Source organism: Ictidomys tridecemlineatus, unplaced genomic scaffold, assembly GCF_052094955.1.
Source record: "Ictidomys tridecemlineatus isolate mIctTri1 unplaced genomic scaffold, mIctTri1.hap1 Scaffold_78, whole genome shotgun sequence".
NCBI lineage: Eukaryota > Metazoa > Chordata > Mammalia > Rodentia > Sciuridae > Ictidomys > Ictidomys tridecemlineatus.
The window spans coordinates 447,201-460,469 of NW_027525752.1; the positions used below are offsets into that span (position 1 = coordinate 447,201).

The 13,269-nt window shown below is 32.8% G+C and overlaps 1 pseudogene; it reads right to left on the reverse strand.

Annotated features, from left to right (window-relative positions):
- Positions 1 to 5,263: 5,263 nt before the first annotated feature.
- LOC144374622 (single-minded homolog 1-like) overlaps positions 5,264 to 13,269 on the reverse strand; it is a 38,130-nt pseudogene continuing 30,124 nt past the window's right edge.

Sequence of the window (13,269 nt, forward strand, 5' to 3'; positions counted from 1 at the left end):
AATTTCTATACACAAATTTACATACTAAAATTTCTATACATACATATATCTACATGGATACACAATATTCATGCCTGATCCTTTACTTAAAAATATCTTAGACTAGGAAGATTATCTTTCAAGTTACTAGTTTTTTTTTGTTATCTTTATTCATAATAAATTTTAGTTTGGTTACTTAAGCTAATTTTTCCCTTAATAAAATTTACATCCAAGTACACACATGGACACTGGTACACTAATATATACAGGAAACAGAGAAAAAAAATAATAGGATAATCCCAAGGAATCTCTAATAAATTTTTGCTATACCAATTCCAGACCCACCAATACACCTAAATTTTGAGAAATATTTTGGTAATTTTTCTAATATCTACTTTTCTGGTTGTAATTGTGCAGTTTTCTAAGGAATTGCCATACTGCTTTCCATATTGGCTGCACCAATTTGCAGTCTCACCAGCAATGTATGAATGTGCCTTTCCCCACACATCCTCTCCAATACTTATTTGTTGTTTGTATTTTTAATAGCTGCCATTCTTACTGGAGTAAGATGAAATATTAGAGTAATTTTGATATGTATTTCTCTAATTGCTAGAGATATTGAATATTTTTTCATATATTTGTTGATTGACTGTATATCATCTTTGGAGATCTGTAAAACTAAGAGAACCATAATAGCTAAAGCCATCCTTTACAACAAGAGTGAAGCAGGTGGCATCACCATACCAGACCTTAAACTGTACTACAGAGAAATAGTAACAAAAATGACATGGTATTGGAACCAAAATAGATTTGTAGACCAGTGGTACAGAATATAGGACACAGAGACAAACCTACATAATTACAGTTATCTTATGTTAGACAAAGGCACCAAAAATATTGAATAAAAGTTAGCCACTTCAACAAATGGTGCTGGGAAAACTGGAAATTCATATGCAACAAAATAAAATCAAGCCCCTATCTCTCACCATGCACAAAACTAAGCTCAAAGTACATCAAGGACCTAGAAATTAAATCAGAGACCTGCACCTAACAGAAGGAAAAGTAGGCCCAAATATCCATCATGTTGGATTAGGCCCCAACTTTCTTAGTAAGACTCCTATAGAGCAAAAATTAAAATCAAGAATTAATAAATGGGATGGATTCAAACAAAAAAGCTTCTTCTCAGCAAAAGAAATAATCAGGGAAGTGAATATAGAGCCTATAGAATGGGAGATTTTTACCACTTGTGCATCAGATAGAGCACTAATCTCTAGGATATATAAAAAAGTAAAAAATCTTAACAATAATATAATGAAATAACCCAATCAATAAATGGGCCAAGGAACTGAACAAACACTTCTCAGTGTAGTTTTAATTTGCATTTTTAAACTTCTAGAGATGTTGAACTTTTTAAAATATATTTGTTTACTGATCATATTTCTTCTGTGAAATACCTGTTCAGTTCCTTAGCCCATTTATTGATTGGGTTATTTAGGTTATATTTTGTTTTCTTTTGGTACAGATGGAAAAAATTTTTCTCCCATTCTGTAGGCTCTCTGTTCATGTTCTTGACTGTCTCCTTTGCTATGAAGAATCTTTTTACTTTAATACTATCTCATTTGTTGATTCTTCATTTTGCTTCTTGTGCTTTAGGAGTCCTGTTGAGGAATTTGGTTCATACACAGATAGGATGGAGATTTGGGCCTAATTTTTCTTCTAGTAGGTGTAGGGTCTCTGGTCTAATGCCTTCATTGTTGATGTACTTTGAGTTGTTCAGCTCCTAATATTATCACCTTGTTGGCTAGATTTCAACCTATGAATATTGAAAGGCGATTAATATTTGGATAATGTTAGACTCAGTTATTTCCTCCATATAGGTATACAGATGGCCAACAAGCACACTAATAGATGTTCAACATCACTAGTCATTCAGTAAATACAAAACAATACTATAGTGAGATATTTTTATAGCAATCAGGATGCTAATATAAGAAAAATTTATATCAAACTTCGCAAGTATCGAAATAGGGAACATTTTGTGCACTACTGTTAGGAAAATGCAATGTTACAGCTACTGTGAGAAAAGTATGCCATTTCCTTCCTAAAAAAGTAGGATTCTTATGAATTATGTTCTGAGTATATATAACCAAAATATTTGAAAGCAATTCTCAAGTCAATAGTAGTACATCTATGTTCATAGCAGCATTATTCACAGCAGCTAAAATATACAGATAAGCTAAATATCAATTGATGAATTTTAATAAAAATATGATATATAGTATGTATACATACATATCTAAAATATGTTGCATTATATATATATATATATATATATATACACACACAAATTCATATGTACAAAGGATAATAATCAATCTCAAAATAAGGCAGTTCTCACATATGACACAATATATGTAAATCTTGACATTATGCCAAGAGAAATGAGTCACAAAAAAGACATTTACTGTATGATTTCACTTATAAAAGTAGACAAAATAATAGATACAGAAAGCAAAATGTTTGATGCTAGGTCTGAAGTCGGGGGAAAAAGAAAAGTATTGCATAATTGAGAAAAATTTTAGTTTTTAAAATTGAAAGCAGTATAGAGGTGGATGACACTAATCGTTATATTACATTATGATTGTGTCTAATAATATTAAACTGTATACTTAGAATTGTTTAAATTGGTAGATTCTTTCATGTATTTTACAACATCAAAAAATGGGAAAAAATGTATTGCCACTCTTTTTATTAATAAATTTGACAACAATGATACACAAGTTGAGAATAGGACTACTATTGCCTACACCTACTTAAAAAAAGTATTGTTATATGCCAATTTAAAAATAACTTTTTTTTTTGGTCAGAAGAGATGGCTATCATTTGTGTGGAGCAAGTCAAGTACTAAATAACTTTGGAATGCTTTATGCCAAAAATGTGTTTAAAGATTAGAGGTGGTGAAATAAACAGATTGCCAATCATCAAATTAAAGACTATTGGAATGTTAATAGTGATTATTGGGTTACTTGATTTCAAACACTGGATAAATAAAAATCCAAGAAGCCAAATTGCTACTAAAGAACAATTTGGAATTATATTTGTCACTGGTATATAATACATATCAACTAGTTAATCTAAAACTTGATTCAATTTTCTGGTCCAATGGGGACTTACTTAATGATTTCAATAGCATTTAGCAATATGGAAGTAATATTCCAGGTATGCCCATTCACATATATATATATATATATATATATATATATATATATATATATATATATATATATACAGTACTAATGCAGCTCTGCAAATGACTGGTTATATAATGGCCCTAGGGAAAAAAAATTAAGAATGCTCTAATATAGAACTTTGGATAAAAATATATAGTTTTCCCTCAATACCTGCTGGGGACTGGTGCTTGGAACCTCAGTAGATACTGAATTCCATGAATCTTCAACTCTCTTATATAAATTGATAGTATTTGTGTATAACCTAAACAAATCCTCATTTATACTTTAAATAATCTCTAACTTACCTGTAACATCTAATATAATGGAAATGCTACATATTTACTTGTTATGCTGTATTTTTCAGGGAATATTGACAAGCAAAAATTTTACATCTTAATTACAGACACACCATTTTCTCTAACTCTTTTCAATTCTGGAGTTATGTAGGATCAACTGTATAAGTACATGCTATTCAAAATTGCTCTTTACATTGTGTTATCAGGCAAGATAGTATTTAAGAAACATGAGACATGTAGAAATGATTGGTGCAACAGCCTTAAAGGGCATTTTTCCCTATTTAGTTGAATATTTATTTACGCTACAGAAATATTATAAATGTTATTTGCTTACCTTGTTTTGCTTTGTGTTAGAAAAGGCAGGCAAGGAGTTTTTTGTTTAGATATGGGGTCTCTCTCAAAAGCTCATGTGAGATAGATAATCCAATAAAGTTCAGAGGTGATTAGATGATGAGAGTTGTAACTAAAAAACTGGCTTTACCCACTGATATGGATTAACTGGGAGGAAAGTGTTGGCAGGTAGGATGTGACTGCAGAAAGAGGTCCCAGAAGGTGTTTGTTTTGAGGTATATATTTTATCTCTGGTGAGCTGAATGCTTGTGCTTGCTCTCTCTCTCTCTCTCTCTCTCTCTCTCTCTCTCCTGTTTCCATGTTCTGAGTTACTTTGTTACTTTCATCTGTTTTGTCTTTCTGCTGCCTCACTTGGGTCCAGAGCAATGGAATTGGCTCTCTATGAATTGAGACCTCTGAAACGTTTTTGTTCTACATTTCCTTTATCAGGTCTTTTGGTCACAGCACCAAAAATGCTAATTAAAACACAAGTTAGGGGAAAAAAGAACATAAAATTACTTGAAATGTGTTAATGAAGAAAATATATGCTATTTGTATACAAGATTGAGTACTGTTATTAGAGGAAAAGGTATAAAGATCCTTTTCATCATTTTATGTTTGTTAAATTACAACTGATGAAGAAAAGTCTATTTTTATAGAGGAATCCCAAATAATAAATGAGGAGAAGGGATAAAATTAACATATAAATTGTTTGTAACTTTAAGCAAGTACATATTCTGAAAAAAGTCACCAATAACCACTAAATATTAGATATGCTATGGTGATAAACAGTGTATTCCCATAGTGTGATATTATTACATAATAGATAAATTGCAAATTGCATATGTAATCAAGCTTGGGATCAATAATTGTAAGTCTTCTGATGTGATTCAAAATGAATTGCTTAACATTATTTACTGGTATTGAAATATTACTTTAGCTAAATTTAATTCTTTTGGTATAGGTTCTGATCTGTATGAAATTTATGAAATGAAATATTTTATAAGATATATATATATATATATATATATATATAAATATATAAAATCAAAAAGTTAATGGTTAAAAAGTGTCATACTTCTAAATTTAAAAAAAATTAAAAAGTATATAATATCAAGTAACAAGACACATAACTGGATATTTGATTAAAATATATAACATTTTGAGAAATGTTTAGAGGGTTTAAGAAACATTAAATATTAAGAAACGTAGATTTATTACTTTAAGTTTAATAAAAATGAATTCTTGTAGGAGAAATTCCATGTGCTTATGAAATGCATACTAATGTATTTAGGAATGAAAAGTAATTTTGTGAGAAGCATTTCTCCACAAATACTTTAAACAGGTTCACACTCACACACACACACACACACACACACACACACACACAAACCCAGAAACACACAAATACATGATAATACAAATGTGTTATGATTACTTTGGAATATCAACTTTATTTAATTAAGAGATGTCTAGAATTAAGAGATTCCTGGTTATGTCAATGAGGGCATTTCCAGAGATAATTGTTTTTTGGGACATCAAAATAAAGAGGGAGATCAGTGCTGGTATGGGCAACAGTGTCCAATAAACTGGGATACAAGATGGAGCAAAGGGTCAAAAAAGGAAGGAGCCCAGACAGAGGCAAGCATGATTCTTGAATAGGTGCATAGATTGCTGCAGCCATCATCAAAGGACAGCAGACTTCAACTCCAACTCCTTCACTTTTCTAACATGAACTCTGACCAGTTATTCTCCAGGTAGTTTCTAGGCTTCAGTCACATACTTGGACCACATTGTTGGTTAAAGGCTCCATCTCCTTAGACCGAGCAGCTGCTGGTTCCCCTAGCTCTCCAGTGTGCAGATTGCCATTATGTTTCACCTTCAGAATATGTAAACAAATCTACGAAATCCCCTTTTATAATCTTACATGGAGATATCCTATTGGGACTAGAAGTGGTTCTAGAGAAATAAAATTATACGTTGATATTTTCTTAGTTGATTTTTTGGTTTCTGGAGTTAATTGTCTACATTGAATAGATCTAATGTTCCTAAAGCTGGTAGTTCATGTCATGAACGCTTTAAAGCCATATACATAGTGAATGAATTTGACACTCATAATATGCCACTTGTGAGAGTCAAAATATTTAGTGACTCTATAAATGATATTTTTAACAGTTTTGGAAAACTAAGGAATATAATAATGTTCCCTGGATACTTCTTCACTGAACAACTAAGAAATATAATAATGTTCCCTGGATACTTCAAAACTGAACAAAAAAAGGAAGTAGCTCAGGAACTCATTTTTTTTTATTTTTCATCCCTAGGTGTGCGTATGCAATCTAAAGTCTTCTTAGTGTGTACTGAAGGATAAATTTCTCTCTTTCAGTCAATGAAAATTGACCATAAACCTCCAACCTCTCATAGATCGAATTACAATGCAATTTTAGCTCTTATCCATAAACAGTGTCTGCAATGAAAGTAAAGTTACTGCTAGGAAAAAAAGGACATTCTGTAATTTTGAGAACAGTTGAGAGGACACTGAATAGGCTGGGGAAATTCCTACATTCTGTTGGGTTTTAGAGGAAGCGACTTTCCAATCCTTAGTGCCAGTGACATCTCCACCCCCAAGTACATACTCTGGTTTTGATCTCTTTATCTCTCTGAAAGAATGGATTCTTCATTGCCTGTGGAAAAAAAGGATCCTTCTTGATTATATTGCCCAGCCAGACAATGCTGGTACTCCTCAGGGCCCACATTCACCACCTACTTCTACTTCTAGACCTATAACTAGACCCAAATCTAAGTAGCCTCATGAAGGAGAGTTACAAAGTGTGAACCATGAGGAAGTGCATTACACCAAAGGAACTTCCTGAGTTTTACAATGTATACAGAGGTCTGAGGAACATGTGTGTGAATGGATTTTAAGCATGTGGGATAATGGTAGAAGAAACATAAAATTAGACTAGGCTGAACCTATTAATATTGGCTGGTTAAGCAGATAATCTGAATTTAATGTAGCAGTTTAAATTGCTAAAAAATTTACTAATAATTTATTCAGTGGGTTGTCTGAATAAGGATCAAATTGTAATTGTGAATGAGCTTAAAATGCCTTATATTCCTTGGTTTACTGTTGATTATGGGACTCAAATTTTCAGAGAAACTGGAATGCTGGATTTTGCAAATAAGACCTTCTTCTCCACAATATAAAGGTCTAGAAGATGAGCATTCATTACTACTTTAAGAAAGATTTATGATAGGAGAATCAGTATCCTTGATGAGCTCTTTCATTGCTCTTCTTTATATGTCATTTTTATTATGAGAGCTGAAATTACCCAATTAGAAAACTGAAATGCAATGAGTATTATTGGATTTCAAAGTATCAGAGACCAAGTGACAGCACTCAACAACTACAGGCAACTTGGTTCATACCATAATGCATAGCAAAGTAGAAGCAATAACTAGAATCTTCTGACTTATGTACATCTAAGACCTTGGATAATCAGTCATGGTATTTTCAGAAGTCATTTTGATGGAAAATTAAAGTGCATACTCCATTTATATAAGCATAAAAATTTCAGAGCAAATGTGCAATAACAGAAAATCATAGTTTCTCAGCCAATGCCAAGACTTCAGTCAGTTTAAGTCTCAAGGGAATAAGTTAAGGGAAGGCAAGTTACTTTTGAAGAAGGACGTTGTTACAGTACCAAAAAGTTAAAATGTTAATCTTTCTCCCATTCTTCCCCTAAGGGGCCTATGGACTTTAACCAGGGTAAATGTAAATTAGGGAAAAGGCTATGATCTAGTCTTTGGGGGACTATTCAATACCATCTCTGAATTGACATTAATCCTGGGAGATTCAAAATGTCACTGTTACCCTCTGTTCAAAATAGGGACTTAGAGAGGTCAGTGATTTATGGAACATTAGCCAAGACTTGAATAGGAGTGTTTACTGGGTCCTGTAATGCATCTTGTGGTTGTTTCCCCACTCCCAGCATGCACATTCAGGATAGAAATACTTAGAATACTGGTTTTCTAACATGTGGATTGATGGTTATAAAGGTGCCAGAAAGGCTAAATCAAAGCTGGTAGAACTTCCTTTGCTTAGGAGAATAGTAAATCAAACACAAAATTGCATCACTGGTGGGATTACATAGATTAGTGTGACCACCAACAACGTGAAGGATGCAGGTGTGGTAGTTCCTACTACAGTCCCATTTAACTCCCCTATTTGACCTGTGCCAAAGGTAGATGGATCTTGGAGAATAACAGTTAATTTTCACTAGCATAATAAGGTAATGACTCCAATAACAGCTGTTGTAGCAGATGTAGTTTATTTTCTTGAGCAGATTAATAAATCTCCTACTACCTGGTAAGTAGCTATTGATCTGGCAAATGCCTATATTTCCACACCTATTCACAGGGCTTATTAGTAGTAATTTCCTTTCATCTGTCAAAGCCAGTAATACAATTTTAATGTCTTTTTCAGAGGCATCAATACTCCAACCTTGTTTTATAACTTAATTCACAGAAATTTTTTACAAAGTGTCACACTGCTCCATTGCATTGATGACATTACGTGACCTGTCTTTGAGTCTCCTAATATTTTCTTCCATATCATCTAATCATTTTAACTCCTCTATGAGATTTTTAATTTCAGTTATAAGATTCTTCAGCTCGATTATGTGATACATCTGGTACTTTGTATCTTTTCACTTAAATTCTCATCATTTTTCTTGCATTGTTTTCCGGACCTCAGTGAGTATCTTTGTGTTTCTTCTAATTCTTTATGAATCAAATATCTCTGCTTAGTTCCTAGGATTTATTTTAATACTTTACTTGGTATATATTCCCCCATATTTTCATTTTATTTCACTCTCTCTGTTGTATTCTATGCATTAGATCAGAAAACTACTTCTCAATCTTGTCAGAATGGCCTCATATACATGTATTTCACTAATTTATCCACCCAAAGATTTTAAGCTATCTATCATATCTATATTCTTTTCCAGAGTGCTGTCTCTTTTGTGGTTGCCCACTGGAGCTTCAGATATGCCACATCCTGTTAATTTCCTAAGACTGAAAAAGTAGAAATGAGACATTCTAGATGTAACTAGAGAGGTTGGAGTGTTGGATATGCATTGTGGTTTCTTCTTTTTTCACAATAAAACTAAGCAGAGGCATTTGTTTCTCACTATCTCTGCAGCAAGTCACAAAAGGATCCATAGGTAATTCTGAGATAACATTCAGGCTGAGTTTGTTAGTCCTGGGAAGGTAGATACTTAAAGTTAGCTCTTTGCTTCTCATGCTCCTTGTTTTCTGTGGTCTAGTATTACTAAAGAGTACAAAGTATCATTAATTCCTAGTTTTATTCTTTAAGAGAACTCTTTGAATGAGAGGTATGGAAATTGTGACATCCATTGAAGAACCAAATGTATAACAGAAAAATTGATAGACTCAGCTTTGTCACTGGGGTGAGCTGAGAGAAAATACAAAGAAGTCATGCCAAGGTCTGACACAATTTGCCAGAGGGCAACTATTAGTTATTTCTGTTTGCTTCCAAATACATGCTTGTTAAAAGTTAGTAGCCAGTGGAAATATGTTCTATAAGTTCCCTTTAAAGATTAAATAGGAACTCTACATGTTTGCCCCCTTTCTCTGGTACTCCAATAGGTTATAGCCCAGGGAAGTGTTCACATACCTGATTAAAAACATGTCTTTTTTCTGTGATCTAGGGATATTAAATCATACACCTTTCCCTTTATGATGCCAAGCTAAGTGGTTCATGATGAAGTACTTGGAAAGGTGGTTATAAAAGGTGGAGCATTCAAGTCATGAAATAAGCCAATTTCAGGCAAAAATGGGGAGCTAAATATTTTAAAACCCTTCTGGAGCTATGAAACCACTGGAAGTGCACACAAGCCCATAAAAACTTTTTTTGGGGATTTGAATACAGTTATGTATAATCAGTTTCTTGTGCTTCCAGCATTAGGAAGTTTAGAATACAATCCTGTTAAAAACTGTAAGATTGGAGTGATCAGTGCCTTGACAAACTCCTTCAGGGGATATTAGTAGACCTGTAGTTATCACTGGGGTGAGCTGAGGCAGAAAGTTTGGAAGTGCATGTCATCCTACCCCAAGCTGGGCACAGGATACTAGTTGTCTACCTCTTTAATTGCTAGATACAAGTTAGTCAGAACCATACCACCAAGTAAAGACTGAGAGATGATGACTGTCTTCCAGAGAGAAACAAGGGGCTGCATTTTAAAATTGCATCTCTAAAGTACTCCTGGGAGATGAACTGCCTCAATGTGCTCTGATTCTTGCATAACATTGCCACATTTATCTGTGGTCTAGTGTGTTTCTAATCTCTTTCCAGCCTAGAGTTAACAAAGTAAGATTTAAATTGTGGGACACTTTAGCATTAGGTACATAATTGAGGTCAAACATTTCTCTCCATGTGGTGAAGTTGAACGTTGGGTATTCTCATCATGGCACAGTGACAAGAATACAGTCTGAGTCCAAGGATGCCTTAGCTTTTATTATTTACTTGACAAGGATTTTCTCAATTGATTGGTGGTTCAGAGTTTCTCAGCTGGCCTCTGACGATCTCTGAGTGACTTGATCTATGGCTAGATGTATACTTGGTATGTCTCTTGGAGGTAGTCTACCATGTGTCTTGTGTCCCCTCTGCTGATTCCATCTATATTCCTCCCTATAACTCAAAAACCCATGTGATTTCCTTTTCAGACCTTTTACTTTTTCTTTATTAGGCAAGAATAATGTTTATTTAATTTACAATCTTACAACATCTTTCTTTTGTATTTATATATAATCATTCTTCAGTATGCATAGGGGCTTATTTCCATGACTACCCCCTCCCAGATAGCAAAGTCTATGGAATCAAAATTCTTAATATGAAAAAATACATGGTATCAGCATACAACTTACACACATTTTTTTCATATACTTGGAATTATGTCTAGTTTACTTATATTAATAAAATCTTAATATTATGAAAATATGGATATTCTGTATCATTTAGTGCATAATGACATAATATACATATTCAGAATAAATGCAGTTTCCTTAAAATGATTTTGATCTATGCTTAGTCAATGCAGAACTTACAGCTTCACATACTGACCTATATTTATGTTTTGTTGCTCCATTGCTCCATTTGCTTACTATGCAGTGTGATCAACAAAAAAAGCATTGTTATCACAATAGATATGAAGATTTTTGTGCCTCAGCTCAGGACCTCTGAAAAAGAATTTGCATTTCACATTATTTTTAAATGGCTCTGGTAATTTTTAAGAAGTGCTAGTTTAAAGGAAAATTACCAATTGAGATAAATTTCACTACTTACTCCTGACAAAGACCTAGGAATACATTACAGAAAAATAAAAGGTTAGTTTACTTTTTGAGTCTATAGAACAGATTCCATTCTGCAATATTTGCACATAATTTTTATTGATTGTTACAATCTTTGGCATAAAAACAATCATGCCCACATTGAAATACAGTTTCTTTTCTTGTTTCTAGTTTTTAACATTATAGCGAATACTTACAAAGATGTTTTATTTTGATTTTGTGTTTATTTTTCTTACCAGATACTTATATTCTTTTCTTAGCAGTCAAAAGGATTTTAATTTTCTGGGTTTTGCTAGAATTATTGTGAACATTATCAATCTATATGTTTAGATATTTTAAAATGATATAAATATATATATTTTCTATTGGCTACAGTCTATGTTTGTTATAAATATGTCATGTAGGAACTAAAATAATTTTTGTTCTCTTATGTATCTTGTAATTTAAATTATACAACAATTGCAGCAGGTGCAAATACTTTATAAAATTTTTGGAAGCTAATCAAATAATCAAATCTCTCAATGGATATGTAGATTATCTAAAGAAGTGTATCTTACAGCAAATTTGTCTTTGGGAGAAAACCATATTATATGATGATGTAGAATGCTTTGCTTTTTTAGACTATATATGAGTATAGAGATTCTAGATTGCAGCAGACATGATATAACTCTATGTGAAAGTATGAAATAAAAAACTGCCCTGAAGTGACAAACTGCAGTAAGTTACAGTGCTGTTACGATGTAGTGGAACTTGAACTTCCTTCATTTATTCATGCCTTTATTTCTCAAATATTTATTTAACATCTGATATAGACTGGACACTGTCAAATCTGTTGTAGATAAAGCATTGAACAAAATACTAAATGATATCTATAGTCACAAACTTACTTTTAGTGACAGGAAATGCAAGCTAAACAATTAAGGAACCAACATATATACTAAAAAGGGGAGGGTAAGTGATATGAATAAAAAAATATTCCTCAAAGAGTAATAAAGGGAACTATTGTAAGTAAAAGTGACCAAAGAAGTCATCACTGTTAGAAAATGACACTTAGATGATTAGCAAAATGCAAGGGAGTGAGAAACTCAGATATGGAGAGCGAAAAAAAGGAGAAGGTTCCATGCACAAAGGATTTCAAGGCAAAGATATTAAAGGATGATAATCTTACCATTGTAGAAATAATAAGTAATAAATATCTGGGTGTGGAATAAAAAATGCCAAATGACAGTGTATATACCAGTTTAATGATATTAGTTTTGAGTATAATAGGCAGACATTGGAATTTTTGGAGCAAAATAACATGATGTTACATTTGAGAAATATTTAATTTTGTTTGACTTGTTGAGAATAGAGCATAGATGAACAAGGATAGTAACACAGAGGCTATTTGGGGGTCTACTGTGAAAGTAGTATTCTGTGAAAGGGGTGATCATGTTTTGAACAGAGTAATGATGCAGGATATACTAATTCTGGAGACTTCTGTTAATCTCTATCTATATACATGTTTTTATATATACATAGACACATTTTTAAGAAGTTATAGTAGACAGAATAATAATCTCCTAAATATGCTTATGTCCTATCCTAAACACAAGAACTCATGAATATACAACTTTACCTGAGACAGGGATTTTGAATTTAAGGAACTTGAGACAGGGGTATCACACTGGATTATCTGCACATGCCCAATGCAATCATCATGGTCCTGAAAAGTTGGAAAGGGAGACAAAACTAGAGAGTTAGAAGGATATACAGATATAAGCAGCATTATTTTTCTGTGAAGATGTTGAAAGAGAACCAATTAATTTGGAAGAGGCTAGGAAAATTGCCTCTTTACACTCCTGAAAGGGATAAAGCTCTACTAATAACTTGATTTCAGATTAGTGAGACCTGCCTAAGATGTCTGACCTATGGAACTTCATGATGATACACTTGTGCTATTTTACGCCATTGTTTTTGGTCACTTACATGCCATTAGTAAACAGATTTTGTCACCTGAATGTGAAGTATTTTGATAACAAACACCTTAAAAAGTGGGTATAGCATTGGAATTGGGTGGTAGA